This window comes from Peromyscus leucopus, chromosome 23, assembly GCF_004664715.2.
Source record: "Peromyscus leucopus breed LL Stock chromosome 23, UCI_PerLeu_2.1, whole genome shotgun sequence".
Taxonomy (NCBI): domain Eukaryota; kingdom Metazoa; phylum Chordata; class Mammalia; order Rodentia; family Cricetidae; genus Peromyscus; species Peromyscus leucopus.
In genome coordinates this window covers 12,166,965-12,186,915 of record NC_051082.1, presented here as the reverse complement: position 1 = coordinate 12,186,915, position 19,951 = coordinate 12,166,965, and the positions used below count along the sequence as shown (strand labels likewise).

General features: G+C 53.3%; 1 protein-coding gene across 2 annotated transcripts in view; it reads left to right on the top strand.

Moving 5' to 3' along the window:
- Positions 1 to 6,496: 6,496 nt before the first annotated feature.
- Rph3a (rabphilin 3A) overlaps positions 6,497 to 19,951 on the top strand; it is a 78,717-nt gene continuing 65,262 nt past the window's right edge. Inside the window, exons 1-2 of one of the 2 annotated variants that reach the window (XM_028855640.2) lie at positions 6,497 to 6,948; positions 7,059 to 7,178. The gene's annotated coding sequence lies outside the window, so the exon portion shown is untranslated. The remainder of the gene's footprint in view (positions 6,949 to 7,058; positions 7,179 to 19,951) is intronic. The other variant, XM_028855641.2, reaches the window with a different exon arrangement.

Sequence of the window (19,951 nt, the reverse complement as noted above, 5' to 3'; positions counted from 1 at the left end):
CTGACCTCCACAGGCACCAGGCATGCACATGGTGCACAGAAATCCAGGCAGACAGAACACCCATACACATGATAAAATAAACACATCCCCCCCCTTTTTTTTAAGAGCTGGGGGAGAAATTGGAATTTTCCAGCAAATGTCAGCCCATCCATTCTCCACGCCTCGGTGGGCGTGGGGACATCTGAGCTCATCTCTCCAGTTGCTGGTCCTCTGCGCTCTCTTTGCTTCCTGCTTTTTTTCCTTTGGCCCCACCCTCCTCCACCTTGACTCCACGAAAGGGACCCCGCCCCTCACCTGCCCCTCTGCCTGCCTTGGCCACTCAGCCCAGAGTCTCTTGGCTTTGTCCCAAGATAGCAAGCAGCACACCTTGAAGACTTGGGGCTCCTGCCAGTGACCCGCCTTTCCCCCTGACAGATCCCAGCTCTGGTTGGGGCTCTGTGGAGGTGCAGTGCAGCCCTCAGTGGCCATAACTTGTTATTTACAAGCCAGAAAGAGGAAGGAGAGGACAGTGGTGGCTTCTTTCAGCCTCCTGTGGTAGGCTGTCTGTCCTGCTTCACAGGCTTAAGTGGGGGACCAAGCAGTCAGAACCTAGCACACCTTAGGGGTTGATTCCAACGCAAGCGATGGCGCCAAGATCCTGGAGATAAAAAGGAAGTGTGACCCGGTGTGTGGCGCTGCGCAGGAGTGCTACAAACTGGCGTACAGCACAGAGAGGCTTAGTGACTTTCCCAAAGCCGTTCAGCTCTTACGTGGGATTTGAAACTTGGCGACTCTGCTCTGAAACCTGGCCCCCTGACTACCTGATTATTCTTACACTACCTGCTACAGATCTCTACCTGCTGCTGATCGGGCGCCACCTGCTCGGCTACAATCCTTGGGGATGAAAGGTGCACAGAGTAGGTGCTTCAAGACAGCCGCTGTTGTGGTGAACGAACGGGGCCCTCATTCACAGCGCTCGGCTCCGTGGAACCTCCCCCCGCCCCCAGCAGAATGGAGGCAGGCAGGGGAGGTGGTCTACACCCCCTTCTCTAGTGAGAAACCGAGGCTTGGAGTATGTCAGCCACGAGGCCAAGGTCACACCACCAGCAGGAAGAGGAACCAAGGATCCAATCGCCAAGTCCAAGTCCCCGGCGGTGTGCGGCGCCTTGCCCGATAACACCAAACTGGCTGATTAATAAGTAATACCGACTCATCTGTCTCCCTGAGCCCTGCTGTGGCGCCTCTGTAATTACCTGGCTGTTTCCCCGGGGGGTGCAGTGAGCTCTGAGGACGAGCCCCTTTTGCTGGTGAGAAGAATCTGTCTGGCCATGCAGGATGAACCCAGGGGTTCCTGCAGCCCACCTGCCCTCCCTTCTCCCGTCTCCTCCTCACGCCTCTCCGCTTTCCTTTTTCTTGTTTTGTCTCTGATCTTCCATCGGGAGCCTGTGGCTGATGCTTTACCCCCTCCTTGTCCTACCAAAAGCCTCTCTCTGGAGTGGGGAGGTGGAGGGGCCAATGAACACAGCCCGGGTGGTGGTGGTGGGGGGAATGAAGGGATGGAGGCCTTTCTGGTGTAGCGTCTCTTGCCTGCCCATCCCCATGCACCCAGGCTGTATCCTTCAGAACAGTTTGATGTGATCGGATCACCATGCCCTTCAACCAAGAGGGCACTCAGTTCAGCCTTAACTCCCCAGGCCGGTTTGGGCCTCCAGCACTCACGCTGTATGGGTTGCTTGTGGCTGCTGTGAGAAAATGATCACAGGCTTAGCCATTTAAAATGCCACAGATAGGAGAGCTTGCAGTTCCGGGTCAGGGGTCCTTCAGCGAAGATATACCTACTGGGCTGCACTGCCCCTGGAGGTCTGCGGATGTCTCACCTTTCCAGCTTCTTGAGGGTGAGGGGGCTGGGGAGGATGGCTCAGTGGGTAAGAAGCTTGCTGCATAAGCGTGAGGACCTGAGTTCAGGTCCCCGGCGCCCACATAAAATGTCTGTGACCATGGCATGGGAAGGGAGGAGACGAGAGACTCATGGGAGCTTGCTGGCTGTGATCCGAATTCCAGGTTCACCGAGACCGGCGCCAGAAGAGTAGAGTGGCTATAAGTGGACTCTTTAGCACCCCAGGCTCTTCCCAGGCTCCATATTGTTATTACTACTGTGTGTGTGCGCGTGTGCACACACATGTGCTTGTGCTTTCTAGTTTCATCTCTACTGCTGTGATACAACATGCTGTCCAAAAGCGATTTGAGGGGGGAGAGCCTGGGGAGACGGGGACCAACCCGGTGGGTATCTTCACTGAAGGACCCCTGACCCGGAACTGCAAGCTCTCATATCTGTGGCATTTTAAACGGCTAAGCCTGTGATCATTTTCTCACAGCAGCCACAAGCAACCCATACAGCGTGAGTGCTGGAGGCCCGAACCGGCCTGGGGAGTTAAGGCTGAACTGAGTGCCCCCTTGGTTGAAGGGCATGGTGATCCGATCACATCTAACTGTTCTGAAGGATGCAGCCTGGGTGCATGGGGATGGGCAGGCAAGAGACCCTACACCAGAAAGGCCTCCATCCCCTCTGGACTGTGTTCATTGGCCCCTCCACCTCCCCAAAAGGCAGAGAGTGATAGAGCATGTCACCCACATTGTCCTTTGGCCTCTGGTGTGGAGAAACCTAAACATACATGTATATATATACCACACATACACTGCCATGTTTAGCACGAACCTAGAACCACCTGGAAGAAAGAGTTTCAGTTGAGTAATTGTTATCAGATTGGCCTGTGGGCACATGGGTGGGGCGTTTTCTTGATTGCTCATTGATGTAGGAGGGGCTAGCCCACTGTGGGCCGCATCGTTCTCTGGGCAGCTGGGCTCAGGTTGTACGAGGGAACCAGCTGAGATGAGCCTGCAAGCGAGCTGGTTGGCAGCGTTCTCCGAAGTCCCTGCTTCGAGTTCCTGACCTGGCTTCTCTTGATGATGGACTGACTGTAAGCTGAAATCAATCCATTTCCCTCCCTAAGTTGCTTTCTTTTAAAAAAAACAAAAACAAAAGCCAACATTTATTTTTATGCATGCCTGTTAAGTGCCTGCATGTGTGTCTGTGTACCACGTGTGTGCCTGATGCCAGAAACGCCAGTAGATCCTATGGAGCTGGGGTTACAGACGGTTGTGAGCTTGCGTGTGGGTGCTGGGAGTCAAACCCTGGTCCTTGGCCGCAGCAGTGAGTGCTTGTAACTGCTGAGCCGTCTCCCCAGGCCCTCCCCACTCAAATGGCCTTTGGTCAGAGTGTTGTATCACAGCCGTAGAGATGAAACTAGAAAGCACGTACACATGCTTGCACGCACAGACACACACAGACACACAGACACACACAGAGACAGACACAGAGACAGACAGACAGACACACACACACACACACACACACACACACACACACAGAGTAATAATAACAACATGGAGCCTGGGAAAGAGCCTGAAATGCTCTGAGCTCTCTTGTAGCCGTCCCAGTCCATCCTGCTGGGGATGGCTGATGGTCCTAACTGGCTATACACTAGAATGTGCAAAAGCAGGACAAGGCAGCTGGTTGCTGCACCCAGCCCCTGGGGATGCTCTTCTGCGAGCGCTGGCTTGAATGAAGCCTGAGGGAGCAGCCTCGAGGAATCTGGTTTCAAGGCGGCTCCCCACTGCAGTGTCTGTCAGAGCTCATAGCAGCTGTTGGCTCTGAAAGGCTTCTCAGTGCACTTGGGGCAGAAGAGGGGGTTGGAGACTGAGCAGGGAGCTGGGGAGGTGGGTGAGTCCCCCTGAGAAGATGATGTGGATTCCTAGAGGGCAGACATCCGGGAGGGTGCAGAGCTGATGTTTAACCATGTTACTTTTAAAATTCTGTGACAGAACCCTGTTTCAGTGATGCTTGGGCAGGAGCCCAGCATACAAAAGCAGCTAGAAGCACCCAGTTAAAACCAGACTCTTTGGGGTAGGTGTGGAGGGTTATCAGTCCAGGCTTCCTTTATCTATGCCTGGGAGGTTTAGAGGACCTGACTGGAGAAAGGGCGATAAAGACACAGATGTTGACAGACAGACATCCTCTCCTGTCAGCTGCTCCCTGGCTGTGTGGGTTTGGGGCTTGACTCTTCCCATCTGGCTTTCCCATTTGTAGCTGGGACAGTTTAACCCATCTCATGTCATTATGAAGACATAAGACAGTAACTGTGGCTGGACTGGACCCACAGTAGGTGTCTTGGCATTGGTATTTGGTGGTCCTGTTTCTTCCCAAAGAGAGAGCTGACTCTGAGACAGGTCCTCCCAGAATGCATGCCTCATGACCAAGGAAGCCATACTGGCGGAGGAACTTGTAACTGCTGAGCCGTCTCCCCAGCCCCTCCCCTGGGAGACCAAGACTCCTGGGAGATATTTGGGTTCTGTTGCATCAACAGCACCCAGCATGACTTTTGTCAAGCTGTAAGTTTCTTGAGTGGTTGTTCCAATGTTTGTTGAGGGCTTACTATGTGCTGGGCTTGTCTAGATTTGAGAACACAGGCTCTGCCATCCAAATGCTCCCAGTTGTCTTCCATTCTGCTCGCAAGGTCTTTGTTCTAGAAAGACTCTCCAACTTCCTGGGTCCTCAGTTTCTCCATCTGTGAAGTGAGAGGAATGGATTTATGCCACAGTCTCTTCTAAGAAAATACTCAGTGACGTCTTGCCCCCAAATTGAAGGGTACCATTGAGTAGTCCTGCAGGACAGATGTCCCAGTGGGCATGCTTTGGAATCACAACCCTGGGTCTGATTCCTGTGACCGTCACTATGTATTCCTGAGGCAGGAATTGAATTAAGTCTCAACTTCCTTGTTTATATAATGTGAATAACAGCAGCCTCAGAGGGGGCACAGAGGACCCCAGATGTCACATGAAGAACATAGCAGGTTGCTTTCTTCTTTCTTTCTCCCTCTCTTTCTTCCTCTTTCTCCCTCCCTCCCTCTCTCCCTCCCTCCCTCCCTCCTTCCCTCCCTCCCTCTCTCCCTTCCTTCCTTCCTCTCTTTCTCTCTCTTTTTCTTTCTTTCTTTGTTTTTTGGGTTTCTCTGTTAGCCCTGACTGTCCTGGAACTCACTGTGTAGACCAGGCTGGCCTCAAACTCAGAGATCCGCCTGCCCCTGCCTTCCAAGTGCTGGGATTTGAAGGCATGTGCTATCACCACCCAGCCATAGCAGGTTCTTAATAGTGGACATGACCATAACTATCACAATCGATGTCATAATCATTATCATGACCACCACCACTGTCAACACCATCACCACCACGACTGTGGTCATTGCCAACATCATCGCCACCATCATCAACATTACCATCATCATCAACACCATCAGAGTTATCATCATCATCTTCACGCCATCACCATCACCATCAATGCACTGCTGTCATTACCCAGTTCACCTCCACCATCATCAACACCCCCGTAATGATCATCCTTAGAGAAGCCAAGCTCCAAATGGCCTCTCAGACCCCAACAGTCTGGATCCTAGCTCTCAGAGAGAGAATTTAGTGGCAAATGTAGTGACTCACCCTGCCATTGATGGGAGACTTTACTTGTGTCTCCAATGGAGAAAGGGGCCTCCCTCGCTCTGCTCTTGGCTTGTTTGAGCTCTCCCGTTCTTTCTCCAGTATGAGCACTTTCTCATAGTTGGCAGGAGCAAAACTCTTGGGAGTTGGGATGCAGGTGCCATGGGAACATATTCCCATTGTATATACCATCCCCCCCTACCCCCTGCCAACCACTGATTTATTTCCTGTCTGTAGTGACTTTACCTTAGAAAGCCAGTCTGGTTTGGGGAGATGGGTTTTTGGCAGAGGATCGTGTCTGCTCTGGAACTCCCAGAATTCCCAGCTTCATCCCACTCAAACCACATGCTGCAGGTTGGCACGTGCCATCCCGGTTGGCTGGTGCCATCCTGGTTGGCTGTCAACTCCTTTATCTCCGTCAAAACATTTGAATCATAGGGTGGGTTAGAGATCTTGGAAGCGTAGCAGTCCCTAGCGTGGGCATTCCGATTGCTTAGCCTCGTTCTCCTTGTCGTTAGGAAAGTGAGGTGGTCGTGTCTTCATTTTGCCAACAGGACGTGGAAACATTAAGTGACGTTCCCAAGGTTTTCATGGGGGCTGTTTAACCAAATCATCCTCCCCTTAAAGTACCCCTGCTTTCCTACTTTGTTTTTAGTGCTATCTTCTGAGCCTGAGGTGCAGACTTCAGTGGCAACGTGAATGATTTTGGAAGCCACAGAAGGACGCTGACACAGAGACCAGTGAAGGCCAGGGGTTGGTGAGGGGAGAGGGGCTGAGAAGTTACAGCTCATTGGGCAACATTAGCATAAGTGTTCAGTGAGGGGGGCCCGTGTGCGGTCCGACCGGATGATCCCCGTGTCTCTGTTCTGACCTCCCCCTTCTTCCAGCCATCCAATAACTTCCCCTCTTCTGTCTGGGGTTGGTGGCTGCCCTTCCCCTCCGCTTGCGTCCTGGTGCTGTCCGTGGTGCTGACTGCCAATCCCGAGCGTTCTGGGGCGCCCAGCCTCCCCTCCTGGCCTCCCACCTCTCCTCCCGCAACCAACGCGGCACAATGCATCGCGGTGGGAGGCAGGCTTGGCTCTCCTGCTCCAGGAAGCGAAGCGGCTGCCCCTCCCTCTGGATCACACAGGGTTTTTGCAGTAGTGGTGACAGCCGGATTGGGCACCGGGGAAGCGATTGATTCCTCTACTGCCCGCAGCCCAGAGTTGCCTACGCTGCCCCGAAAGGGGGAGAGGAAAGAGAGAGAGAGAGAGAGGGAGAGAGAGAGAGAGAGAGAGAGAGAGAGAGAGAGAGAGAGAGAGAGAGAGAGAGAGAGAGAGAGAGACTGAGACTTACAAAACCTTCCATCCATGTGGAGTAGTCTGAGCGAATCACTGCCCACCGTCTGCGGACTCCAACTGCACTTAGTTTTCGCCTCTGCCAGGGGTATTTCTTTTTGTCTTGGTTTTGCATGATTTAGGGGCATGTGTGCATGCTGATGCCTTGATTTCCTTTTGGGAAGACCGGGAGAATAAAATGCACAATTTTTCTTTCAGGCACGTCTGCTGATCTTTCAAGCCAAGTCGCCGGGACTTAACATCTCCCCACCGGCAGGGAAGGCAAGGAGTTGGCAAGAATTTGGCTCACTCATTCTGTGGCAATTCTCTACTGTCCTGGTGAGTGATATTCTTCCCGGTTGTGCAAATAGACTAGGAGATCTCAGTACCCTAACTGAGATGTGTATGCATGAGCTGGAGGAGAGGGTAGCTGGAAAGGTAGGGCTGTCAAGAAATGGCTATAGTTGTTTGCCTGCGTTCTGCAGGGTTTTATCAGTAGAGCGACGCTCCAGAGGCAAATGGGGTTTTATCTCAGTGCCCAGGGAGGGGGCAAATGTGTGCCTGTTCAGGCAGCTTGAGCAAGGAAAGTGGCTTCTGCCCAGCTTGCCCTCTTTGCAGCAAAAGCCGGGGAAAGTGATTGGCAGCTCCCGAAGTTAACCCTTCCTGGCCGGTCGGGCACAGGGGTCCCTCTGGGTGTTCTGATTTGGTGGGTGGGCACCTTGGTCCTGGTTGGGAGAGAGTCACCTGAGACGGGAAAGTTAACCCTTGCTTGGGCAGGCATCCTGGGCTAGCGTTTGCTTAGGATGGGGCTCAGACGGGGCTGTCTGCCAGGGCCCGCTGGGTAATTGAATTGTGGTGGGTTCTGCAGACTCAGCTGTCCTGAGATGGGAGAGCAGGGATCCGTGAAAGCGCCACCTTGTCTCTTGGCATGAATGATCAAGCCGTCACCTGCCCGACGAGCTAAGGGTGCTTTATTTTTACAGGTGGTGTCACCTGTAAGAGACTGGATGGGGGTATGTGTGTGGCTGTGACACAGGGACTCTGTCACTGAGCCCATCTCACCACCGAGAAGGGGGGCAGGACACTCCAATCCTAAGTCCCCAGTTCCAGGACAAGCTGTACCCTCACAGCGGTTTCTTTCTCTGACATCCCAATGGGGCTACCCTACACTATCCTGTTAGTGAGCAGGAAGCAGAGAGGCCCCTCACCACTCAATCCGAAAGCGCGTCTTTAATTTTAAAATGCTTTGCCAGTAATCTGCGATCTATGGGAGAGGATTCCGCTTTGCTTTCTGCTTTAATTACGTCTACCTTTTTTTTTTTTTTGGTGGAGGGGGGGAATGAAAGTCTTTATTTTTAGCACTGTGTTCCACTCAGAGGCCACTTCAGCCATCTCTATGCACTGGAATTCCTTCAGGAAGTTGATCCTAGGATGTGAAAAGCAGATGAGGTTAGCCCCAGGGACCAGCAAGCTGGAAATGTCAGGAGGGTCACCCAGCCCTAGAGCCAAGAGGGGCCGGGGAGCTCAGGGTCAGGACACAGGAGGAGACTGTAGGTGGCTTGGTGGTTAGTGCCAAGGCTATGGTCCCTTGAGTCCTGGCTTCCCATCTGGGTGACCTTGAGGAAGTTGCCTCCCTGGGAGACAGTAAGTATGAATAAAAAACGAAGAAATTTGGCTTGAATGAGAAGCTGCAGGCTTGCCATCAGTGATACTGGACTTTCATATTCTTCGGTTAGAGTGGACCGTGGCTGGACATTGGAGCAGGGTCCTGTTGAGGTCCACTGCTGTACTGAACATGAACCCTTCAACTGCTGGGCTGTGGGGAGGCTGTGGGGCTTAGAGGATTATCAAGGGAGCCCCAGGGGCCCCAGGGAAGTGCCACAGCTACTGCGGAACATATCCCCAGTCACCTTCTAGTTCCCAATCCTGCAGCACAGGACAACCCCTTGGACCAGCCCAGGCCTGGGGTGTCCAGACAGCTTCCAGGCCGTCTCCCTGCCTCCTCACCTCCTTGGGGTGGCTGAGAGCCAGGAGCCTGCCTCCTCCCTGTCACATCAGAAGTGGTGCATTGGGGTGCACCAGTGAGAGAAGCAGAGAGAACCTTCCAGAAAGATTCTTGGACTTAAATCAAGGCACTTGAGTCTCAGGGCTTCTCTTCCCCTTCTGGGCCTCAGTTTCTCCATCTGTACAAGGTGTCAGCTGCTCTGAGTGACCAAGCCTCCCTCCAGATCCTCACGACAGGCCATACTTTTAGGGGGAGTCAGTGTTTTCCTCTCACCCCAACTTTCAAGGAGGCCCAGAGAGGGAAAGTGCCGTGTCCATAGACCACACAGCAAGCCATGGCCGAGCCCTGTTGGGATCCACCTTCATGGAGATCAAGGCATCCTCTTACCTACCCCTATATCCCAGCAGCCCCCACTTCCCATCCCTAGCCTGGCGTATGGAAGAGATACCTTCATCATCACCCCTCCAAACCTGTACTGGATTGGGAAGCTGAGCCCTGGAGGCAGCTATGGATAATCCTTGTAGACGGGGCTTCCACAGCCCCACCAGGGGGGAGGAATGTGGGTCCCGGAAGCCCCTGCTGCCCCTTTTCACTCAGCCACTGTGTCTGGAGTGTGTTTGGGGTGGGTGGCTGCTGGGGTGGGCGGTAGTGGCTTGTAAGACGTGGCATATATAGGCCCTGAGAGTCTTGATTAACCCTTTCCCTTTTCTGTATTGCTCACAGACGGTGGCTTTCTGTGTCCCCCTCCCACACGCCCACTGCCCCCCACCCCCCAGCCAACATATGGTTCTGTCTTTTTCCTGCAAGGGCCCGGGGGCAGGGTGGTCCTCCAGGCAGACGAACTGGAGTTGAAGTGGTGGGGGTTATTTCTGTTAGGAGCTGCTGGCTGAACTTGGATAAAAATAAACCCCGGGACCCAGGAGTGGTGGGCAGGAGCTGAAGCGTCTAAATTATTCAGCTGCCACCCAGGATGGAGAGGCTCATGTGCTCAGAGGAGGAGGAGGAGGAGGGGATACTGCAGATACAGCCCATCATTCCCGTCGCCGGCCTGCCCCAGTCAGGCCTGCAGTGTGGGTACTGGGGCTGTGTGACCTCAGGCAGGTCTTTAACCTCTCTGAGCCTCCATTTTTTCCCTCTGTTAAGGTGAAACAGTATCATAGCTAAGACCACTCTGGAGATAGATCATTTGAGCTGAGATCTTGGTTCCAGCACTTTCTGTGCGTACGCGTGCGCGCGCGGTTGCATGTCCCTGGACTTCACTTACCTCGTCTGGAGAATGGGGAGGTGCTGACAGTATTGAGGACAGTGAAGAGTTAATGCATGCCAGGTGCTCAGTCCCAAGGAGGCCGACAAGGAATAAGCGCAGTAAATGGCCCTGGCTGAGGGGTAGGGAAGGGGGGTGGAGGGTGGGGGGTGTGAGGAGAGCATGCCGTTGGCATCAATGACAGCAACACCATTCACACTGAGGCAAGACTGGGTGTGAGGGGAGCCTAGAAGGATCCCTGGGTCCAGGACACAGCTGTGAGACCCAGGAGGGAGCAGACAGGCTTGCTGGGGGGAAAATCTGAGGCCTCAGTTTCCCCATCTGTAAAGTGGACGCAGGGAACCTTCTTCTACCAGGCTGGGGACATTCCAAGCAAGTCCCAGACCATCGTGCAGGGTGGCCCTAGGGAGAAAATCTGCTGCCTGCAAACAAGGTCTAGGTTTCCCACAGCTCCAGGGCCCCCCGGAGATTTTGCTGAGTCATCCCATCCTATAAGCTCAGGGCGTGCATGGGCTTTCGCTTTTCTTCCTGCTGGGAGTTCTTTTACCTAGCCTGGTGTTCCTTCCTGGGGTGTGGGGCAGCTTAAGATGCTACATGGTGAGGCCCTGAAGGGCTAGGCTGTCAGGGTGAACTCAGCAGGGGCCCATCACCAAATGGCTGAATAAATGAATCAATCAGTTGCTCGGCGAAATGTTCGTTGATCGACTAATGGATGGGTCAGTCTGGGAGTTGCCTTTGGTCTAGGTTCTAGTCAGAGGCATGTATGCAGTAGGTGCTCCATTAGTGCTTGTTGATTGTGATGAGTCATTGGTGGGGTTGGTGGGATTTGGCTCTGGTCTCAGATCTGCTGCCGGCAGATCCCTCTTTTGCCCGGAAACTCATTGCTGCTGATTTACTTATTGAGTACCTATGGTATACCCAGAACCAGGTTGAACACTGAGACAAGGTCCCATTCCCTTTGGGCTCTTGGGTGATGTGTACCTTTTGCACTGGGGGAGGGCACAGAAGGGGGTCCCTGGATACCTTGAAGCACAGTGTGCATGGATAGATGAAATTCTGTGCAGAAGTTTTTAGCCCCCTTGTCCTGAAGCGTTGACTGATGTCGGATGCTTCCGGGGTGGGGTGGGTGGGGAGTCAGTGCAGCTACATGGAGTCGGTTACGCTGTAGTAAGAAGACCTGTACCTCCCGACCTGCGAGGCAGGCTTGGGTTTTGCGGCAGAGGAGGAATTCGTACCAATCAGGGCCACAGGGGGGACAGAGACAGGGGAGGACTTAGAAAGGTCAAAGGTGCTGGCTGTGTCCTGCTGGGCAGGACGGGAGGGTGGAGAGGGTGGTGGATACTGAACTTCCCTCGCTTGTACCTGGGAGGCTGAGGAGCCTGGGTTGATGGCTGGTTGACTCTGTGATCCACGAAGTCCTCTAGTAACTTGTCGTCAGGTGTCTCTTCATCCCCAAACTCTTGAGCGTGGGTACTTGTGTTTCCACAGCCCCCAGCACTCTAAATGAAGGCATGTATAAGACTACAGAGTCCTTGTGTAGACAACTCTCGGACAGTTCCAGTGTGTCATGAGATTTGGACTGCTCCCCGAGGCCAGGCCTCTGTACCCAAGAGGCTGCACAGGACTCGAATCTGGACCAGGTTCCCACACCTGCCGCTGTCTGCTTTCTGATTCTTGCCCCCCATTCCTGCTCACCTTGGGGGACTCTGGGTTCTCACACGGCACCAGACCACGGCCTGCAATGCGGCCAGGCTTTCCTGGAAGCCGTCGTTAGCTTTAATGATATAAATGCGGGTTGAAATCTCATTGCACTGGAGCCCTGACCGACTCGGCCTCAGTGAACCAGCCAGAGAGCAGGAGACTGCGCCTCAGGAAGCTGGGGTGTGCCCACCCCCCACAATTAACCACCAACAGGGGCCTCCTCTCGTGGCATCAAGCCGGGTCTGGCGTGTGAGGAGAGATGGAAGGAGGTCCTCTCTTCCGCCTCAGCTCCAGCCCGCCCGCCCGCCTGCCTGCCTGCCTGGTGCTTCCAGCTGCCCTGTCCTTCTTCCCTTTTTTTCCCCTCCACTGCGTCTCCACAGTGACAGGCCGGGACTTGTGAATGAAGCCACTTCCAGCAGCCCGCTCCTTACATAAGTGGCTTTTCTGTGCCAGCCACTGATGGCAGGTGGCGGGCGCTTGGGGGCTGCTCGGAGCAGAGATGGCCCGAAGTTAGGAGGTAATTCGGGCCAACCCTGGGAAGCACCTGTGTGGCTGGCCCTGGCCATGTCCAGCATCTTCCCCTGCCTCCACTTCCCCTCTCTGACCTGCCTGTCCTCCCTGTACCACTGTGGCATGGTTTAGAGAGTCTGCCTCTATCTGTCATCTGTCCTGTACCCCCATCTACTTTCTTTCCTTTTAAAACACCCCTTCTTCTTCTTCATAGGCTCTCTTCTCGCCTTGTATTCACTCCATCTTTCTCCTGTCCCCCCCTTATCCCTTTCTTCCAGTCCCCCTCCCCCTGACCCCTTGTCGGTCCCCAGTGAGCAGTGGGTCAGGGGAGGGGGCTGGAGGATGACGGGACCGTCCTGTGTGAGGTCCTGGGGCTCAACCAACCAACTTGCCCTGGGGTGTCTATACTCAAATCAGCACCCCAGGCCAGCAGGAACCTCCAAGTGCCTTCCTACAAAGGGGACACACTGGCTTCTGAAGCCCTCCCCAGCCCTGGAACCCTGCTGCCCCCGGCGGACAGAGCACAGGGGCCCATTCAGGGCTGGGAGATGACTCCCTCCACCATCCGGCCATTCATTCAGTTATCCATCATTCCATCACCGGTCATCACCGGGGAACGAGGGCGCTGCTGCAGATTCAGCTCCGGGTACCCTGTGTCAGATTCCCCTGCAGGATCCCAGGCAGTTTGGGGGTCTGTGAGGCTAGGGTGGGGTGCACAGACCTGCCTGCCTGACATGTTCCCACATGGCGCTGTGGCAGCTGACGCAGGACCCATACTTGGAGCGTCGCCGTCATTGATGGAGTTGGTTCTCTTCCCACACCCTCAAGTATGGGTGGTGTGTACCCTGGGTTAAGACCCTTCTCAGGCACTAGGGACCCCAGCAGCTGGTGACGTTCAGTACTTGCCCATCTGCCCCCAGTGCCCCAGTAGCGGGTCTTCTATGAAGAAGTAAAGATAAAAGAAAAAGTTGCATGTGAAATATCCAGATAGATCCAGTTCAGTGCTGGGGAGGAGACGGGACGGGAGGGTACAGAGGTGGCATGAAGGTTGCTTTTGAACAGGGAGCCCCGAACACAGCCCCAGGGAAGAATGACAGGTAAATGACTACTTGGCTGGGGGGATGACTTTAAGCAGGGGAGGCCATGCCCCCCACTCATGACACCGCAGCAATGATTGCTGCTCTGGTGTCTCAGTGGAGACGGACAGTGAGAAGTGGGGTGGAAGCCGGGGGACTGTGAGCAGGGCCACGCTGGGGCTGGGCCAGGTAGAGGCAGGGGAGCCAGGTGGTGAGATGTGAGTGTGTCCTGCAGCTGTGTGGACAGGAGGTGATCAGGACCCACTCCAGGGACAGGGACTGTCCTTGGCAGATGTCCAGTGGTTGCGATCTTGGGGACTCTGGTGGAGAGGGGCCTCATTGCGTGCAGGGACCAGTGGGGTGTAGCAAGACCAGCAGAAGGCACTGAGTGAGAGACTGTCTGTGGGGTTGTAGGTGCTCACTGCATGTGCTCAAGGCACGGTCCCCTCTCTATAGAAGATGCAGTGGCTGAGAGTAGCCATGTTCATCAGTCACGAGATGCAGGACAGGGCAGTTCCGCAGAGGTGGTAAGGCTCCTAGAGGTGGCTGGCTGATGCCCTGAGAGGCCTGGTGTGTCCCTTCAAGTCACCTTCTAAAATGTCTGGAGGTGAGGACTCGTGCATTTCACTCTGGATCTGCTGTGGTTCTCAGAGTCAGCTAGACCAAGTCTCAAGGGAACTAGCAAGGATGGCCAAAGGCAAGACCAGGGGCCGGTCGGGGAGCTAAGACAGACCAGCAGGTCCTGTCTTAAACGTGCCTGTCTGAGGGGACTCTTGCTGTTTCCTTCCATGCAACTGTATGGTATGTACGTGTGTGCGCGTGTGTGTGCGTGTGTGCGTGCGTGAGTGTGTGTGTGTGTGTGTGTGTGTGTGTGTGTATGTGTGTGTTAAGGTTCTATAACATAACTGATATAGAATGAATACACACACACACACACACACACACACACACACACACACACACACACGATTTATTAGAACGACTTACAGGCTGTGTTCCAACTAGTCCAACAATGGCTGTGTATCAATGGGACGCCCAAGAATCCTGTAGTTGTTCGATCCATGAGGCTGGATGTCCCAGCTGGTCTTCAGTATACTCTGGATTCTAAAATTCCAAAGAAGTAGGTTCTAATGCCAGTGAAGGAATGGACTTGCCAGCGAGAGCAAGCAGGTGATGAGAGCCAGCTTCCTCCTTCTACATCCTTTACATAGGCCACCAGCAGAAGGTGTGCCCCCCCCCATTAAAGGTGGATCTTCCCACCTCAAAGATCTGGCTCTTTTAGATCTTCCCACCTCAAAGATTAGAAGTGCCTCTTCCCATGATTCAAATGATTACTTAAGGAAAAAAGAATCCTTCACAGATGTGCCCAGCCACGTGGGTTTTAGTTAATTCCAGATGTAGTCAAGTAGACAACTGAGAATAGCCATCACAGTGTCCATCCGCTGAGGATGCCTGAGCTTTTTCTTCATCCTTGGCTAATATCTGTCTGGGAAAAGAAATAGTGGCCCATGGGAGGGTGGGGGAGGTTAGGAGTGTGAGTGGGGATTCACGTCTGCTAACTACGCCAGCCTTGTCCGCCACTTCTCGATTATCCATGGAAGATGCTGGGGCTTTGTAAGTTGGCAGGATTTTGTTGCTTTATTATTATTATTATTATTATTATTATTATTATTATTGAGACAGGGTCTTGTGTAGCCCAGGCTGGCCTCAAACTCCCTATGTAGCTGAGGATGACCCTTGAACTCCTATTCCTCCAGCTTCTACTTCTCACGTGCCAGGCTTACAGCCACCGTGCCTGCCAGCCCAGGCTTGTGCTGGTGGGAGGCTCGCAGCATCCAGTCACTCCTCACCTTCCTTGCCTAAGACACACCTTCAGCCTGTGTGAGCCTCTTTCCCGGTGTCTCATCAATTATTCTCTTTTATCCCCAGACGACACTCTCCTCCCTCTCCACTCCCCTCCCTTCGTAGGCGATGCTCTTCTGCTGTTAGCAGTCACCCCTTTGATGGCAGATGGACATTTTGAGCACGCCTTTAGACTTGTGTAACCAGCCGGACAGCCCGTGGCTCCTCACTTTCCATACTGTTCTCTGCTTCCACCCTATTGCTGGGCTCCTAGGTGTGAATTGCCCAGTTTCCAATGTGTTTAATTATGTGGTGTGTGTGTGTGTGTGTGTGTGTCCTGACCAGCGGGATCTTCAGCAGAGACCCTAGAAGGGGGAATGGCGAATGAAAGGGACAAGAGACACAAAGAATTATTGACAGCAAGACAGTAGTCTGATCAAGCTGCAAAATTTTATTTTTCTCAGGTGGGTTTTATAGTAAGCAGACCAGGAAACTTTCTTTGGGAAAAGATCAGGGGACTGTTGAGTTGCCAAGCAACCCAACCAAGCAACCTAACCACAAAACATGGTTACTCATGGTCACTGTAGCAGAAAGATAAGGAAATGTTAAAGTTATTTTCTAATAACTCAGGACTTGTCCAGGCATGTCACAAGTTTCTGGTTAGTGGCTCAATACTGGACAACAGAAACTTAACTCAGGCAGGCACTAAGGCATGGCTCTTAAAACTGTCCTCGGCGTGTGTGTGTGTGTGTGTGTGTGTGTGTGTGTGTGTGTGTGTGTGCTCGCACATGCATGATGCTAGAGTTGTACCTTGCACCTTGTATACACCATGCAAGTGTCCTACCACCTAGCTACCCCCTGTCTCCCATTCTCCGCCAGCGCAGAGTATTCCTGAGATTTTCTCACAGTCACTAACTGCAATTCCTTCAGAACATGGAGGTCACTGGGCTGATTTTGGTAATTTTGCTTAACAAACACTGGGCGCCAACTTATGATGCCAGGCCTGGGTCATGTAGATGAGGCAGAAGATTGCTTGGGGTCTGGAGCTGTTTGTTTGTTTTGAGACAGGGTTTCTCTGGGTAGCCCTGGCTGTCTGGGACCAGGCTGGCCTCGAACTCAGAGATCCACCTGTGCCACTACTTTCTGGCTGGAGCTGGGTTTGAATCCCAGCTCTGCTGTGTGACCTTTGGTGAAGTCAGTTTCTCTGAGCCTTAATTTTTTCTTCTGCAACATGGGATAAAGATAATAATATTCATTTTATAAAGTTGAGTGTGAAGTCAGATGATACGTGTCATGTTTTGGATTATGAAGCCTTTCCAGAGGGCAGTCTTAGGAATAAACAAATAGATGTTGATAGTCTGTGTTAGCCACCTTTACCATTACTGTAAAAAATACCCAAGACAGTAAACTTAAAAAGAAGGAAGGTTGGTTGTAGTAGCTCACAGTTCTGGAGGTTTCAGCCTCTGGCCGGTTGACCTCCCTTGCTTTTGGTCACAACCTGATCAGGGCACAGTTGAGCAAGCTGAATTATGGTGACTGGGAAGGAGAGAGAGAGAGAGAGAGAGAGAGAGAGAGAGAGAGAGAGAGAGAGAGAGAGAGAGAGAGAGAGAGAGAATTCCCTAAACCCAACTACACGGGCAGGCTGGGGCTTCCATGGCAGGGTGGTCACCGACATCTCAGGATCATCTCATTACCCGCTGCTATAAAGAGCAGGGAGCTGAGAGCCCAACCACCTACAGCCTCCCATAGCTGCAGCTTTGGGGCCGACAGAGGATTACCCAGGAGTCCCTGGTGTTCTGGGGTCTCTCCCTGGAGGGAGGTGTTCTCCTTAGTCCTAGGAAGAGGCTTGGACCACAGGCACAGTTGTCCCTCTATTGTGCAAATGGCACAGAGGCAGCTGTGCACAGGGATTCTCAGTCTCCAGCGCCCTGCTGTGAGGCGAAGGTGGACGCAGGCCCTTAAAGCAAACCCTTGCCGACACCAAACTTCAATCTTGAATTCTCATAGCCAGGCAATGGACGCCCTTGCTCCCTCCTCTGCCCCATGCCAGGGGCTGTTCTCCACCTCTTCTTACTTGCTGGAGGAGTTCTGAGGTAAAGGACCCACGACAATGTCTTTGTAACAAGAGTTGTTTTTGGTCTGTAGCTCCTTCCAGCCTGGGTGGAGGAAAAGCAGGAATGTCATTGCAATTAGACCAGCTGACCAGTAGGGGGCAGTGTGACCAGTGACCGGAAGCACCCTGCTGTCTTCTGATAGCACAGTGAGTGGGCCAGGGATCCCACTTCTCAACCTGTGACCAACAACCTGGCCTTGTAGCCTCAGTTTACTCACCTGTACGATGGGAATCAGTATGGCATCTTCCCACCGTCCCCATAGAGAGTGTCTCGGAACAGGGCTCAGTACGTGACATGCTCTAGGGATTAGCTGACGGCAGAGGGATTTCTAGTTTTAAAAAGATTGCTTTGGGATGGGTGGAGGGGGGCAGAGCGGGAGTTAGTGCTCCTTTTAATAGGAGGAGGAACAGATGTCACGCAGGGGAGTCCGTTGCCTGTGATCACAGACAGGTAGGGACTAGGGAGGTCTCAGTCTTCAAGGACAGCAACATCCAAACTCTTAAAGTCCCAGAGCATGGCAGGTGCACCAGGCCACTGACACACAAAGCAGGCTGGAAAAAAGTGGGCAGGCACTCGGTAGCCTCAGGATCCTTCCTGGTGGGCTCCCAGGTGGGCTCTGGAGACTCCCAGTGGGGTACGGGTGGATGCTGCAGCTTCTCCATTCCACTGAGCACAGGGCCTCCCAACAGCTTGCTCCCTCCAGAGAGTCTGAAGTTGAACCTCCTTCTGGCTTCTAGGCCTTGTCTCCTGCACGCGCTCAGCGGGCCCTGGGAAGCTTTGCCGGTGGACGATACACCACAAAGCACCATGTGGCCTGGGTTCAAATCTGCTTTGGTCAAAAACAGCTTTCGCTGTTCTCACCTGGACTGTTACTCAAGCTGCTTGTGCCTCGGTTTCTCCCACTGTAGAATGGGGATCCTGTTCATAAAAGGTGGGCCCCAGAAGTTCCTATAAAGAACAAACAGGTCCCTGTGAGAAGAACTCTCAAGACACTTCCATCATCACCATCAGCACCATCACCATCACCACTATTACCATCACCACCACATCAGCATCACCATCATCACCATCATCCACCACCATCACCACCATCATCATCATCATCACCATCATCCACCACCATCATCACCAACACCACCACATCATCATCACCTTCATCACTATCACTGACATTTCTCAACGTGGAGCCACCACAGACTCTCAGATCTTTGGATCGCCCTAATATAAGAACCTGCTGGAAGTTCTTCTTGGACTGATGGTTTCCAAACGTGGACCGGTCTGCGATTCTTCTGCCGGTCGGTCGCGGTGAAGTGAGGCAAATGGGGCATTTACAGATGGGGGCGAGGCTCTGTTTCCCTGGAAGGGTTTTCCTCCATCCTGCGGGGGGTCATTTCTTCTTCTTCTTCAATATTAAAATGTAGCTTTAAAAAGGAAGCCGTGGCTGTCGTTGAGGGTGACTTCTTTTGCAAAGCTATTTTTAAGTGTTCCTTGAAAGTAAAACCGGCAAAGGTGACAGACAACTGAGGGAGCTGTACTCTTCTGAGGAATCCAGGATCCAGGAGTTAAGCTCCGCCCACGCCCCGCCCCGCCCCGCCCCCTCCCCGGACCTCACTGGCTGTAAGATCAGTGTGTGAAAAAAAGCCCCTTCCAGTTCCAGGCAGGTCCTCCAGGCCCTTGCCTAGAAATTCAGAGGTGCTGGGAAGCTGTGCATTAGTTTCCAGAGTGTTCCGGCTGCAGCTGGTCTGTGGGGCATTCTGGGAGCGGGCCTGTACTTCCTGGCTCGTTTGCCTGCCTCCTTATCTCTCCCGGCACAGATGGACTCAATGGCTCTGGAAAGCCCAGTGTCCACAGAGCGGCCTTGTGTATGGTTGGCCAATCCTGATGAGCTGGGTTTATCTTTTCTTCTCTCTCTCTCTCTCTCTCTCTCTCTCTCTCTCTCTCTCTCTCTCTCTCTCTCTCTCTCTCTCTGTGTGTGTGTGTGTGCATACATTTGCAGTTACACATGTGTGCATAGGCACATGTATGTGGAGGTCAGAGGTCAACCCTGTGTGTCACCTTCACAGACACCATCCACAGGGCCTCTCATGGGCTTGGAACTCACCCATTGGGCTCAACTGGCAGCTGGTGAGCCCCGGGGATGTGTCTGTCTCCACTCCCCAGCACTGGCTACAAGTGGGAGTAATCACAGCCCCTGATGTTTTTAATGTGGGTCCCAGGGGATCAAACGCAGGTCCTCAAGCCTACTTTGTCAGCCACTAACCCTCTCTGCCCACCTCCGTTTCCTCTTCCAGAAAATGGGGATAAGAACACGGACCTCACTGACTTGTCACCAACCACTATAGGGTCTTGGCTTAGAGTGGGGCTTGGCCTGGGGTCTGCGCTCAGCAAGCCTTCGTTAGGTAGGACTGTGTTAATGGGGATGACGCAACCTCTGGGCTGGGTTCTAGAAGGGAAGCTGTTAGCCCTTCCCGCCTCCGGTCATTTCCACCTCCTTCCCAGTGAGTCCTTTCCTAACCCCCTTCTTTTAAAATAGCATCCTTTTCTTGAGGACTCTTCCTCCCCCACAGAACCTGGCACCATGTGCACACTTTCTAACAATG